This window comes from Gorilla gorilla, chromosome 3, assembly GCF_029281585.2.
Source record: "Gorilla gorilla gorilla isolate KB3781 chromosome 3, NHGRI_mGorGor1-v2.1_pri, whole genome shotgun sequence".
In the NCBI taxonomy this organism is placed as follows: Eukaryota; Metazoa; Chordata; class Mammalia; order Primates; family Hominidae; genus Gorilla; species Gorilla gorilla.
The window spans coordinates 175,871,566-175,886,152 of NC_073227.2; the positions used below are offsets into that span (position 1 = coordinate 175,871,566).

The window sequence follows — 14,587 nt, forward strand, 5'->3', positions numbered from 1 at the left end:
GCTTCTTATATTTGACTTTGAAATGGCATACATCAGTAGAATCTTGCATTTTTTTTCTAGTAATTGAATAGTATTTAGTAGATATATATTCTAAGCATGATAGTCGCTGTTAGCTTATCCTTTTATTCAAATGAAGCTTTTATTTCTGTTATCACTTGTAAATTTGTTGAAAGTTACACTTTTGTGAAAGTATACTATTGTGAGAAGTTTTAATCTGAAAAATATTTGGTGCTTTTTTTCTTATGAGCTATTATTATTTCCAGATTGATGGGCAGAAATGCAAAAATAAAAAATAATTTCAGATAAAAATATTCCAAACCATTGCTTTGAAATAAAGAGAAACTTTCTCCAGGTTTTTTTAACTTAAGAAATAATTCTAGGAGGCACTTAAGCCAAATATGAAATAATGATTCTATGATATTATAATGGAGTTATAAATTATAAATAGAAGAAAAATAATACTTTTCAGAATTTTTTTTCGAGTTTTAACTACAGCTCTAACTTGGATGATACTATTCAAACTCATATTTTAAAGAACAAAGGTAATTTGCAAAATTTCTTTTAAAATTTACCTACTTAAATGAGAAATAGGCATCAGGATCGACATTTTACACATTTGTTTTCATATGACCAAGTGGTGACCAAAATTCCATTAACTCAACTATGTGTCTTTGACCCTCTGAGAGGGCTTAGTCCTCATGAAAATGTATTTGTATTACTCTTGAAATTTACTTTTTTTTTCTGAAAGACCATTTAAATGAACATTTAGCATTACTTATAATTCTCATCTTACTAACACTTGTATTAATGCACCATATATATTATGGAGTTAGTACAGTGAGAGAAGCAGCTTAATAGAATGATTACTAGAATAAAAGTATAAGAATTGAGAATCCTTTCTCAGCCATCGACTAACTGTGTGACCTTAGAATGGCAAATGAATTGTTTAGTCATTGGACTTCAATGTCCTCAGATCTAAAATACCAGGATTTTATTTAGTAAGTTTTAAGGAATCTTTTTTCTAAAAAGATTATGGTTTCATTTAAAATATGGTCAAAATCCTATGTAGAACCTAATACTTTAAAATATTTTATGTCTGCAGAGATACGTATTTGAGTACAAGTAGTTTAAAACCAACAGCTGCTTTTGCAAGAAATAATCCATCAGTTTAATATCCCTTCCTTTATAGAATTCAAAGCTTATGCCCCCCTACTTCACAGCAGAACAGCTGGACAAAAAAATAAATAAAAGATTCAGTCAGTCAAATGTTTTATTTGCATGATGACAACTAATTGTTTTTCAGTTATTTTCTTCTCTGAATTTGCTAATCAATTACTATAGCCAAAACCAAGGTTTTTATAAAACAAGTCAACTACTTAAAAGTTTGGAAACTAAATTTTCTTTTTGTAACAGAGGATCTAGGAAAATAATGATGTGTATCAAAACATGCCATGTGGGGAGTATCTGTCCCATAGGTTTATTAACTGATGAAGGTGATCCTTATTATTTTATTTACTTCATAAATCTATTTGATCATGCTTGATTCTTTACCCTATAACTTCTTAATGTCTTTGGTTAATACAGTCCTAAAATACTCCTTCTAATAAACTAGTTTTAATAGCTACTGCTGTATTAATCTAATGTCTAATCTTATTTAATTCATATTTTAAAAAATGGTTTTAAAAATTTCCCTTTATATCAGATGCCATTAGCAATTGTGTGTATATGTTAAATATATACACAATTAAATGTTAGTAGCAGTTCATAATTTTGCCACATGATGTCCCTAAATACTTATTTTTAATGTGGCTTTAAAAGGAAATTTAATGTTACGTTGATTTGTAGCTCCTCTTTGTCTTACCTTTCTTTTTTTTTAGAATCAGAAAAATCTCTGTGAAATGCTCTACTTAGTCTTCTTCAGCCTATCATGCCCTTATCTCTGCTTCCTGTTTAATATTTAGTAGACAATAATTTTTTATGCTGTAGCAGTGTAATTAAGTGAATGGATTCATGAATAAGGAGATAGAAGATGTAGAATGATGGTTTCACTATGGCAAATTTATTTTATGCTTTTAACTACTTTAAAATTCAGTGTTTCTTCCAGGCCTTTTAGGTAAAATCAAACATAGTATCTGCCCTTATTAGTTAATATCTGATATATCATCAATCCCAGAGCATTTCTTCCTCTTTCCAAGACCTGGTAGTACCTTACCTCCAAGAATGGTTCACTTTCCTGTGAAGCTTCAAAACAGAAGGACAATAATTAAAAACCTTAGTATTCCCAAATAATTAGAAACTTTAAATCACCAGAATATTAATAACTCCTTGGATTTTCATGCTCCTTAAGTGATAGTATTTGGTTAGAGATGTATTAATGACATGCGGGTCCTTATTTGTCTCATATATAGCAAGTAACATTTGAGCTATAAGAATGGCCTGCATATGAAATTTTATGTACACAATAGTTCATATTTTAAGAAAATGATTTGGGTAACTAAATAAATTTAGTTTACCTATACATTGCTTTGATTCAGTAAATATAATCTTTGTACTACACTAATAGTATTATCAGCTCTACTATAATTATGTTTATAACTTTGGATTAAAAAGTATATAAGAGTACAATTATCAGAAAACATCAATCTCTTAAACAGTTGTATTGCCTGATAATTTGGTTTGTGTACTTTGTTACTATTCTTGTGTGTTTAAACAGTATACCTTGATTTCTGTACACAAATTCAAGGGATTGGCACTTATTTAAATAAAAATGTAAACCATGATATAAAACTCCACCTTTTTATAGAGTAGATAAATCTTTGTTGACCTATGCTTTACTTTTTCTTTTGTGCAATTTGATTGTCCTTCCATTATGTAGTCTAAGGATGTTTTTATTAGAGTTACTTTTTTTCTTTGTACTTTTCTTTAATCCTGTTTTGTATGTGGATTTTTGTAAGACCGAAGCCCATTTACTTAATTTTTTTCTTGTTACCTTTGTTTCAGCAATACATAGTTCCAGTCTGCTTGTTTACTGGCCAGATTATGGGGTAAATGAATATCCACAAAATTTGCAGCATATGTGCCATGTATGTGGACGGCTTTTTTTTTCCTGCTGCTGCCCGGTTAATTTTTGGTCCAAGGGTGACCAAATCTGTAGTTACGAATTTATGAAAGTGTTGGATAATTTGGGGCACAGAATTTATAAGGTTCCAGGTGAGCCATTATCAATCTTTGGAAAACAGGTTAAGATTCTGTTCTGCACTATAAATAATTCAAGCAGTGAAATGCTTGTTAATTTAAAGGCATTTCACTTGTATATATGTGTGTACATGTGTTTCCTTGAGAGAATAAGAATCCCTTAAGGGATTCCTTGGTGTGAACTTAGGTGTGTGTATCAAGTATAGAAATAATGATTATACCAGAACATTGAAAGATTATTTCTTTTCACTTAAGAATTAAAGGGAAAGAGGCAGTACTAAGCAAAAATATGATTGCTTTCACTGTGAAGGCACTCACTTAGTTTCGGAGAGGGATTTACAAATGAGATAGTAATGATTTTCTCTTTATTTCTTAATATTTTCCCTATTTTACTTAGTAGATAGACTTAAGGTTTTTAAGTTATTGTATTGAAATACATATATGTATGTGTGACTCTTCTATTTCTCACTAATATACTAGTGTTCTAAAACTCACTTTTATTGATTTTTTTATATCTTTACATTTTATTTTCTTATTTATGGATTTTTTATTGTGATTTATGCTCCAGGCAGGGTGTTGCTACATTAGCTAATGTGGCTTAGGAGAAGGATGGACAGGGTTTTCATCAATCCTCTGAGGCCTTGGAAAGCAGGTTGATGATATCAGATGCTCTCATTTGAATTGATATATTGGAGAATTATTTCATTGCCTTTAGATTTAATCAGAATTTTTCTGTAATGATTTTTAATTTTAGTTTTTTAATTCTGAAATTATTTATAATGAGTTTTCTATGACAAAAACTTGTATAATCAATTCCCAAATACTTAGATAGGAGGCATGAAAAATGGAAAGGAAATAATCTGAATATAGTTAGCTTACTTGTTTATCCTAGAATGCTCTTTAAATATATAGTATATTGATTCTAGAAATTTACGCAAATTCAATACAAAACACAGCTTAGGAAAAGTTGGAAAGATGTTCAATTTCTCCTCCACTCAATTTCTTATCCTGCAGAGATGACATTGTTTCATACTGATGCAGTGCACTTACCTAAGTATTACATTAGTCTGCCCTCTGTTTTTTCTTCATGGTTTTTACTGGTAAGGGTAGGTTGTTCACTTTCATTCCTGCCTCATTCCACAAAAGATTTAAGGTGGCTCCTTAAAAATATGTAAAATACAAAAGGATTCAGATTTTAAATTGGAGAAATTGAGACAATTGGAAATTATGATTAGGAAAATAAAGCCAAGCAAAACCAAACAATAGGTTGTTTAGGGATAGACGATTATGAGGTAAAACCATAAAAATGCCAGGGAATTACTAACATTTAAAAGTTACTACTTGGAGGGAGAAATTGGAAAGGATTCAAAGGGACTTCTGAGGTACTGGTAATTTCCTATTTCTAAACCTGGGTGGTGAGTACATGTTTTCATTTTTTTAATTATGTAAGGCATACACATCTATATTGTATATATTTCTCTGTTTCTATATTTCACTATTGGGAAAAAATGAAAGCCAGCCAAGGGTGACAACTTGTGTTATTTTGTCAAAATTGGAATAAGAGTCTTTCTACTCTAGAGAGTCTCAAATTAATATAACTCAAGGTGAAATAGGAAAGTTACATAGTATCAAGACTAAATAATTTTATTCTACTCAGACTATATTTGGAATGTTTTGGTTGCTTATGGGCACCACAATTTAATTCAACCTTGACAACTAGGGTGAGCTTGGAAACGCCATAATATGTAATAGGACAGTGAACAACTGAAATATTTGGAGCTGTTTAGTGTGTAAATACTAATACTCACAGAGGAAATGTGACTGCAGTTTTCAAATGTTTGAAGTGCTCGCACGTGGAAAAAAGACTTCAGTCTTTATCTTTGGAGCTCTAGGAAGTGGAATTAAGTCTAAAAGAGCAAAGTTTTAAGGAGGTAGATTATGGCTTAATATAAGTCAGAACTATCTAGGCCTTTCAGCTGCTAAAAATTCTCTCAGTACAAAACAACAAACAAAAATAATTTTTTAACATTTATTTTAAATCCATGAAATATATGGGGGAAGGAAAGAGTCTTTACTAGACTATTGTAACTCAGAATTATGTTCCCTAATACCACTTGGAATATAATGGCCTTGCCATTTTCAAGCCCTCTGAGAAATTTACTTTTTAATTTACCTTTTGCAAACTGATTAAGAAAGTTTGATTTGGGAATTTTTATTCTCATAAGAATATCCCTTTTGCTTACTATTCATTCCTTTAGGCTTCTCATGTTTAGTTTATTAACTGGCAGATGGCTGATTGTTAAACCTTGTTAAAATGTGTTCCTTCAACAAATACTTACCTAAGGCTGTTTTGTGTAAAGTTATGAGGATCACTGTAGTGAATTAGACACAGTTGCTGCTTTCATAGACCTTACATTCTATTGAGACCAATATTCAGTTAGAGTTCTGATGAATGCTCTGAAGTAGTACGGGGTGTTATGAGAACATACAATTGGATGACCTGACCTAAACTGGTATTGGGGTCAGGAAGTGGTACATTGCACTTTAGAAAGAATTTCAGGAAAAGGAAATTAAGTACTATGGCATAGCATATAGGCAACATAGGAAAAAAGAGTATGGCATTTCGAGCCAGATTTCCTGGGTTCACATTCTAGCTTCATTACTTACTTGGGAAAGTTACTTAACTTCTCTGTCCTTCAGTTTCATCATTTGTAAAACAGGAATGATGATAACAGTATCTCATAGGGTAATTACATGTATTAAATGAGTTAAAATTATAAAGGGCCCAGAACATTCCCTTTTATATATATTAAGTACCATGTAAATAGTGAAGAATAATTATTCAGAAAACGAATCCAAGATACCAGTTTCCAATCATATGTAATATAAATATTAGAAATAATAATAGTTAAGGTTCTTTGAACAGTTACTATGTGTTAGATTTTATGCTAAATGCCTTTATATGATGTATTAGTCTCACAGTTCTTTGTGGTAGATAGGATATGTGTGTGTGTGTCTGTGTGTGTCTGTGTGTGTGTGTGTGTGTGTGTGTGTGTGTGTGTGTGAGACGGAGTTTCGCTGTGTCACCCAGGCTGGAGTGCAGTGGTGCGATCTTGGCTCATTGCAACATCCGCCTCCCGGGTTCAAGTGATTCTCCTGCCTCAGCCTCCCGAGTAGCTGGGATTACAGGCATGTACTACGATGCCTGGCTAATTTTCATATTTTTAGTAGAGACGGGGTTTCCCTCTGTTGGCCAGGCTGGTCACTAATTCCTGACCTCAAGTGATCCGCCTGCCTCTTCCTCCCAAAGTGCTAGGATTACAGGCATGAATGAGCACACCTGGCCTGTTGTAGATAGGATTTTAATGTTGACACTTTACTTTTTTTTTTTTTTTAACAAATAGGTTTCAGTATGTTAAATAATTTGCCCAAGATCCTAGTTAGCATTAAGAGGCTGTGCTCTTAACTGCCATCCTTTGTAAATTCACATGATTCCAATGAAAAACTGGTTTTTGTCTAATATTAAACATTTGGTAAGACAGTGGACTTGTGAAATATTATTGGCAAATTATGTTTCTGTAAGTTCAAATACAATGAGATGGGCTTTCAGTCCTGCCTTACCTTTTTTCCAGAGACTATTTTGGCTTTAGGAAACCTACAGGCCCATGTACCAGAACCCACTCCATTGTAATGTTGACCTGAGACATCTGGTTGAATTCTGAGTTATTCTGAGTTAGAAAAATCTTGTAAACATATCTTGTTTACAAGGTAGCTTCATGATTTTTAAATTTACCCTAGGATCAGCATTGCCAGCCAGTGAATGGCATGTGTCAAGGTGGCAGATGATATATGTCTTTCCCCCATCCAGATTCTAGACAGAACATCAAACAGGCAAAGTTTGTTTGTATCTATTTCCTGGTCCCCTGTTACTTGGTACTCATTTTACTCTGATTATATTCAAAACATCCCAATACATAGTTTAGCCATATAATTTATCAGTCCAAATAGGTTTATGCTTTTTCATTGTTACTTCCTTAGTCAGGAACCTATTATGGCTTACTATTGTAGTATAATCAAATACTCTGAACTCCACATTCTCCTGTTCAGAATGCTGTACTGTTTGGCCCCACTTAACCTAACCATAGCCATACATTTCCTGCTGTGATCATCTGAATTTGCCATGCTCATTGGTAGGTCTAGGCCTTTCCCATTGCTGTGCACTGTGCTTAGAATATTCTGCTTATCCTTATATACTTTTATATTAAGCTTTTATTGGACATAGTAACCCAAAATGACTTTTTCTTTATGATATTACTCAGTAATTTTTATATTTTTTATTTACTCAAAATTTTTCATCCATCAGTGTATATAAAGCCAGTGGACTGTATGATTTGTTGTTATTCCCTGCATTATATGGGTGAGTACTGTCTCCTTTAGTACTCAGCATATGGTGCTTTCTAAATAATTTAAAGCAATCTACATGCTATAAAGTTAAAAGATAAAGATTCCAAGGAAAGATACATTTCGGCTGTGCTTTGAGCAGAAAGAAGAAAGGATTGGGAAAGAAATATATGAGATAGGAAGTTGACAGGTATAAACACAGGCATGGTTAAATTATGAATGGTGGTTAATGGGCTGAAATATCTGTGTATATGTCACCAAAGTAAAAATTATCAGTATATAATTTTTAACATGCTAATGTTGGAGGTTTCAAAATAGTAGAAACCCCTGAAATATAGACAGGGGCATATGGATGATTTTATATTGGATATGTGTATATTATATATATGTATATAAATTTGTATAGTGGAATAGGAGATTAAGGTTGTAATTGTTATTTTTAAACCCTCTGAGAAAACCTTTGTGTTTATATCAACCAAATATAGTATAGAATATAATGATTTATGTGCAATTTTTAAATTTCTTTTAAAATTCATTATATAATCCACAGTTATATCTAGCATAATCTATAACGTTTGATCAAGGCTTCACAAATAGGAAATGTCAGTCGCTTATTGTATGTTATTTCTAATCTTAGTTTATTACTAGCATTATACTTTTATATTCTTCTACACAGGTGTAGACTGAGAAGATGGTGGTGTTCCTTTCAGTTTAGTTTCCTAAAGATAGGAAAAAAGCTTGAAAATTCCAGGTGCTAGTATAGCAGGCTTATTTGGAATACACCGGAATCCTGTGCACTCAGTTATTTTCTGTCTTCAGAAGAAATAGTATGACATATCTGAGAGTCTGAAAATAATTTTTATCTTTCATATCCTTTACTTTAAAATTTATACGGAATTTTCTGTCAAACTAAAGACCAGTAAAATCTTCTTCAAAGATATAGAATATGCTTTTGTAATTAGTTTTCAGTGACATTTTAAACTTCATCACATCTTTGTAGAACAAGTCATCTATCTACAATGTTATGTTTTCTTGAAAATAATGAAAATTAGGAGCCTACTTAGATTTTTACTTAGTTTTCCCTTATTTTGGCCCTTATACCTGCATAACTTATAGAAAACTAAATATAAAACATTTAATGATTCCCATTTTGCAGAGAGGTGGTAAAGATCCTGACTCTGGTCTCTGAAGTTTAATTTATCCTATTCTTATTCTCCACTTTTTGACATGCCTTTTCTTTCCCCTAGTCTCTTTCTTATTGTCTTGCCTACTAAATAATCACTTTTGAAATAATTTCTCAGAATATATTCATTAACAGTTGTTGCTTTTTAAAAAGGAATGACACAAATAAGATGGTAAATTAAATTGGGTGAAAGTACCAGTAAGTAGCAACCTTGCATTTGACAGGAAATTGAGACTCTGCTGATAAGTTTTTGCTTTTGTTGTGAGAATGATCACCATCTCTTCTATATGCCGACAGAAATTTAATTCTTATACATTGGTAATTTAAATCCCAGCATTTTTCCTGTTAAATTTGATTTCATTCAAACCAAAGATTAACAAAGCTAATTCTAAAACTCCAGGTGGTAGATAGTGAAGGCCATTATGAAGAAAAGAATTGTTCTGTATTTAATAATATTTCTATGTAGCATCTGTATTGAAAATCATTATAGTTTTTAAATTAGTCTGAATCACATATGCTCTATTTTGGTAGTAACTATAAAGTGATTTTATATTTTATCATAATTATACATTATCAACTTCTCCTTTATATATATCACTGGCAGGTTTTTATCCCCTCCCCCCCCTCTTTTTTTTTAAACTCCTTAAGCTATAACATTACATACAAACAGAAAAGTGCACAAATAATGAGTGTAAATTCAGTAAATTACCATGAGGGACTATGTCGGTATAACTCACCACCGAGGTAAAGACATAAAATATCAACACTCCAAAAGACTCTTGTATTTTCTCCAGACATTACTTTCCTTCCTGCTCAAAGGAGGCCACTCCTCTGACTTATTCTATGTATTTTTGAAACTTATATAACATTTTATGTCATCTTGTCTGGCTTCTTTTAACATTATGTTTGTGGATTGATTCACACTGTTTCAGGTAGCAGTACTGTTCATTTGCTGTCATTGATACCTCTATTTCATCGGAGTGTTGTATATAACTTGCTGTCTTTGTTGATGAAAATATAAAGAACTATCAGTTTGGGGCTGTTTGAATAATGACACTCTAAAGATTCTTGAACATAGTGTTTTTGGTGCTCATTTGCACACATTCCTGTTGAATATATAGGAGTGAAAGTGGTGGGTCATGTTTTTTAAACTGTAGTAAATAGGGCCAAATGATTTTCCAAAGTAAGTATACTGATTTACACTTTACTAGCAGTAAATGGGAGTTCCAGTTATTTCACATTCTTGCCAGCACTTAGATATCAGTCTTTTACATTTTGGATATTCTGATTAGTGTATATTTCTTACTGAGATTGTAATTTTTATATGATGATAACTTACGATATTGATCATCTTAGGAGGATTATAGGGCATTACACTATTGTATTGGTGAAGTATCTTTCTTGTTCAAGTCTTGCTCCTTCATTTTATTGGTTTGTCTGTTTTTTATTTTATTACTTAATATAGAAGTCCTGTATTGAATATATTTTTAAAATATCTTGTTCTACTCTATGACTTACCTGTTTATTCAGGTATGTTTTGAAACATAGAAGTTCTTAATTTTAATATGATTCAATTGATCAATCTTACTAGTGCCATTTGCATCCTGCTTAGAAAACCTTTACTCACCACAGGGTCATGAAATATTTTCTTTATTATCTTTTAGAAACTTCATATCATCTAAATTTAGTGACAATGCGAAGTATCAGAGTCCGCCCCGCTCATATGAATATTCACTTAACCAACACCATTTTTTGAAGACTTGCCATTTTCCCATGACTCTGCAGTGCCACCTTAATGTAAATCAAGTATGTGTATATACACTGCCTTCTAATACACACACACATATGTGACTTATTCTGGATATTAACATTCTATTCCATTGATCTGTTTGTTTTTGCACCAATACGATATTGTCTTAATTCTGTAACTTTATATTTTGTAAATAATATTTTCTCACTTATTTTTTCTTCTTCACAATTAACTTGACTTTTCTCAGCCCTTGAGTTTCCATATGAATTTTAGAATCAGTTTGTAACTTTATATCCAAGACCAAAATCCTAATGGGATTTTGATTGGAATGGAATTGAATCTGTAGATCAGTTTGGGAACAATAACATTTTTATAGTATTGGGTCTTCTGATCCATGAACATGATACCTCTCTTCATTTACCTAGGCTTTTAAAAAATTTTCTCTCTCAGTAGTTTACTGTTTAAATGTCTTCTACATCTTTCTCCAGACTTATACCTAGTGTTTTTCGTAATGTCATCATAAAAAATAACTTATCTTAATTTCAGTTTCTAATTGTTCCTGCTTTATGTGAAAACGATTTATTTTTTAATATATTGGGTAAAACTACTTATTTGTGTCAAATAGTTTGATTCTACAGTAATTTTTCTGCATGCACTTTTATCAACTAAATGTAAAGATCTTTTTCTTCCTTTCCATCCTTTATACACATATTTTTTTTTCTCTTGCCTTACTGCACCAGCTAGAACTACTTTTTCAACATTGAATACAAATTATGATAAAAACCATTCTTATAAACTTTCAGTATTTCTCCACTAAGATATGATGTGTGTTATAGCTTTTATTATAGAAGTCCTTTATCACTTAAGATACTCTCTTTTATTCCTGCTTTGTATGAGTTTTTATCATGAATGGGTCATGAATTTTGTCAAATACTTTTTTGCATCTAGTTAATTACATCATTTTTGTCTTTTGTTCTTTTAATGCAATAAGTTGCATTGATTGATATTTGAATGTTACATGAATCTTATTTCCGAAGTAAACTGAATTTGGTCATGGTACATTATACATTATACTTTTTATATATTGCTAAAATTCATTTGTTTTATTTTTTAGGATTTTTACATCTGTGTTCATTAGTGAGATTGACTCATTCTTTTCCTCATAAAAATAGTTGGGAAATGTTTTAAATTTCACTGTTCTCTGTAAGAATTTATATAAGATTGGTGTTACATTGTTTTTGAATATGTGGAATATTATTTAAGAGGCCATCTTAGAGTTTTTAGCCCCTCTTTTATTAAGGTTACAAATATCTCTCCTAAGTATGGTTAGAGCTGCACTCCATACATTTGGTTTTTCTCTTTCTTTTTTTTTTTTTTTTTGACGCTGAGTCTCATTCTGTCGCCCAGGCTGGAGTGCAGTGGCGTGATCTCGGCTCACTGCAACCTCTGCCTCCTGGATTCAAGCAATTCTCTTGCCTCAGCCTCCCGAGTAGCTGGGATTACAGGTGCGCACACCACACCCGGCTGATTTTTGTATTTTTAGTAGAGATGGGGTTTCACCATGTTGGCCAGGCTGGTCTCGAACTCCTGACCTCAGGTGATGTGCCCGCCTTGGCCTCCCAAAGTGCTGGGATTACAGGTGTGATCCATCATGCCTGGCCTTGCGTTCCATACATTTTGATATGTTTTATTTTTATTATCATTTGTTTAAAAAATTTTTTATGTTTTGATTTCTTCTTGAATCTTCAGTATTAATTTCTAAATATACATTTAATGTCCTTGCCGATAGGCTTGGGATTAAGTCTCTCATTTTGCCATTTGCATTCTGTTTTCTCTGCTTGTTCTATTTTTTCATTTCTCACCTTTTTTTTTATACAGTGTTTATTTTGACCTTCTTTTCTTTAGCTGTATTAGTTATACCGTTTTTAATCTCTTAGTCCTTACTCTATAAATGCCAACATGCATTCCTAACTTACTGGAGTCTAATATTAATTAGTATTTTATCACATCCTAGACAATACAAGGAACTTAGTACACTTTGACTTCTTTCATTTCTTTTACAATTTATGTAGTGTCATTGGTACTTATATATATATTTAAACCTTATACATTTAAAACTCCACAATGCCCAATATAATAAAAACATCTAGTTATAATTGTTTTTAGACTTAATATACATTGATATTGATTTACACATTTATCATTTCCTTTGCCATCTGTTTCTTCCATCTCTAAGCTTCCACTAGAATTGTTTATTTATTCTACCTAAAGAATACTGATTCATATTTTCTTTTGTGTGGATATGCTCATGACAAATTATCTCTATTTTTGTTTGTCTGAATGTATTCTTAGTTCACCTGCCATTTGAAAGGGTATTTTTGCTAGGCCAGCAGTTATTTTACTTCAGCCCTTTGCAGTAGTTATGATTCCACTGTCCTTTAGCTTCTATTGTTTCTCTTGGGAAATCTGTTGTTGATCAGCTTGTTACTCCTTTGAACATACATTGTGCCATCATTCCCTGTACCCAGCTACTTTTACTATTTTCTTTTTATCTATGATTTTCAGAAGTTTTACTATTATGGATTTGACTTTTGTATAGTCTTCTTAGTTTTCATCTTGCTTGGTACTTTCACCACTTCTGAAGTCTAGATTAATGTATTAGTAAGTTCTACCTTATTGTGTTTTCAAATACTGCATTTGTTCATTTTCTCTCATTTCTTTATGGTAATCCAGCTACACATATGTTAAGCCTTTTTACTGTAACCTGTGTATTGATTATATTTCTTCTGTATTGTCCATCCTTTTGTATGTCAGTCTGTATATTTTCTTACCTGTCTTCTGGTTTGTAATTTTTTTATCTGTAAAAAATTTAAAAGGTTTATCCTAAGAACCATTCATTTAGATTCATTTCTCAGTTCTAGAATTAAATTTGAGTCTCTTTTATGATTTCTACTTCCTTCCAAAAATTTTAGTCTTTTATTTTCTTGAGTGTATTAGGCATTGTTATTTCAATACTCAGTTCTGAAATTTAATGATCTAAATACCCTGTGGATCTGTTACTGTTGTCTGCTGTTTCTGTTGGTTTTAGGTGATAGTAATTTTACCTCCTTATATGACTGGTTATTTTTTATTCAATACCAGATACTGTGTATGAAAAATTGTGGAGACAATTTGAAGGCTAGCACGATGTTATATTTATTCATAGAAGATTTATTTTGGCTTCAGAAAGGTGGCCAAAGGACTGACAAACCCAGATTGCTTTAATCTAGGCAGGAATTGAAGTTAAATTTAGTCTCTGTTAAAGTTTGTCTGTTTCTGGTCCATTTTTACTCAATTCCAGTTATTCCTTGTTAGTAGCTCTTTAGTTCTAGTTTTCGTCTTCCTAGCTTCATTTGTCTCTTGGCACCTTCTGTTAATTCCCAAGAGGGAGCTTTTGGGAATTGGCCAAGCCTTCCAGAGGAAATGCACCTCCCACAGAGGTGCCACATACCTTTGGGTTTTCTTCTTGTCTGAGATCACAGCCCCATAATTCGTCACTGTCTTGGTTCTCAGTGATTTCAAACAAATGTTTTTGTTTTTAATAATTTCTTACATTTTCTAGTTCTTACCAAGAGGGTTGATTAGTGTTACCTAGTTCATCATTGTAAAAACAGAAGATATTGTGACTATTTTTATACCGAATTATAATCTTTAGATGGTTATTTTTATATCTAGTTTTCTATAGGCTATCAGAAATTTTTCATTTGTTGATACTTTTATACACAATTTCTTAGCATAGATTTGGATATACATCCATAACAGAAAGCTTTAAGGCATATGAAGAGATAACCACTAAAATAGATGGATGCCCACAGTTGTACTATATATGACTAAATTAGATTTCAAGTAGATAAAATTTAGCTGTTGGGAAGAAAGATTTAAGTTTAGTATTATTTTGGCCATCTATCTTTTTTAAGACAGCAAGGAAATGGTGTTCCATATGTAAAATAACTACACCTTATACAACATTTCTATTTCCCAAATTTACTTAGATTCTTTGGCTTTCTGCTTATCAGAAA

The 14,587-nt window shown here is 31.8% G+C and overlaps 1 protein-coding gene across 11 annotated transcripts in view; it reads left to right on the forward strand.

Annotated features, from left to right (window-relative positions):
• RBM46 (RNA binding motif protein 46) overlaps positions 1-14,587 on the forward strand; it is a 47,589-nt gene that overhangs the window by 24,244 nt on the left and 8,758 nt on the right. The window lies entirely within an intron of this gene.